This window comes from Nannospalax galili, unplaced genomic scaffold, assembly GCF_000622305.1.
Source record: "Nannospalax galili isolate Female #2095 unplaced genomic scaffold, S.galili_v1.0 scaffold388, whole genome shotgun sequence".
NCBI classification, from domain to species: Eukaryota; Metazoa; Chordata; class Mammalia; order Rodentia; family Spalacidae; genus Nannospalax; species Nannospalax galili.
Window position 1 is genome coordinate 1,115,174 of NW_008360304.1, and position 1,570 is coordinate 1,116,743.

Below are 1,570 nucleotides of genomic sequence, written 5' to 3' on the forward strand. Positions count from 1 at the left end.
TTCCCTGTTACAGAGAAGCAGACCAAGAGAGCCAGAGGGTCTATCCAGAGAAGACAGCCAGCAAGCCACCAAGCTGGAATTTGAAAGTCCTTGTCTTTTGTATTTTTTACAGTTCACTTGGATACGTGCCCCAGAAAGCGTTTTCTTAACTGGCAAATTATTTTAAAATTCTCTAGTATTTCAACAACTGGCACTCACCCTCAGATAAGTGCATTCCCAGAGTTCAAAATGGTATCAGAGAGTTGGGCGTGGTGGCCCATACCTGCAATCTCAGTACTCAGGGAGGTGGAGGCAGGAGGATCAGAAGTTCAAGATCCCAGCTACACGGGGAGCTTGAGGTCAGCCTGGGTTATTTGAATCCCTGTCTCAAAAAAACAAAACAAAAAACAAGCAAATAAACAATATAGGCCTGTATCAAAAAACAAAAGTAATAAACAATCCAAATGATGTATAACAATAAGCAAAGCTCAATGTTACAGCACCTGTTTGGCATGTGTGAGTCTCTGGGCTTCACCCCCAACCCTGTAAAAAATTAATTAATTAATTAATTAATTAATTAATTAAAACGGTACCAGGCCAGTGACTTTAACTAAACTCCTTAGAGAGGGAATATTTTAGCAATCAGACAGGAAGTAGAATCAAATCCCACTGCCAGTGCAGGGTCAAGAGTACAAGTGTTTGAATTCTCAAGTACTTAGGCCAAGACAAACAGCAGGAAAATGATCTTTTACTAATCCATATGCATTTACTTCCTCCTCAGCAGAAGCCAGAAGCAGGCAGCACCCCTGAGTTCCAAAGGAAAGGGGACTCTGTCCCGGTTGTAAAGTCCCAACAGGCACTAGGACATCCTTCATTTTGCAATTGGGACTGCAGTGATTCAAGGTATGGAAGAGAGGCTATCATTACAGAAATTACCAGGATTACAGTAGGGGCGATTCAGCAAGCTTTTCTGACTTCTGAGTCGGCGCCAAGACCAGGCCAGGACTGGTTTTGTAGTAGAACATGACGGCTTCATCTCTCTACATCCAATGAGAAAGCTGAAGAATCCAGACAGAAAGGAATGGTGACACGGCAGTCTCTGAGGGAGGTAGTATTTTGGGGGGAGACAGAAAGACCACAGGTACTTAGACCTGAGAGGTGCAGCTGGGCACTGACAAGACGAGCACTGGCCAAGGTGTGTCAACACAAGCTGAGAGAACAAGGGCTGGGTGAGACAGGAGCGAGACCACCTGATGAGGATGACAGAGAGTGTGGGAAAATCACAGGGACCACGGGGCTGCGACCACATAAAGATACACAGTCCACATCCTGGTTCCACTCTCACCCTTGGCCAAGCAATTAGAGAATGTGAGATCCATGAGCTGCCAACTTGAAAAGTGATGTTCCTGCCCCCTTCCCATTACATGGATTCAAATGATACCTCAGCCTCAGATAGGTCCCCACCCCCACACACTCGTTCTTCCTAAGGTTTCCCTAATAACACCCAATGTCTTCTCGCCCTCTCTCTTCCTCCCTCCCCATTTCTCTCTCTCTCTCCTCTCTCTCTCTCTCTCTCTCTCTCTCTCTCTCT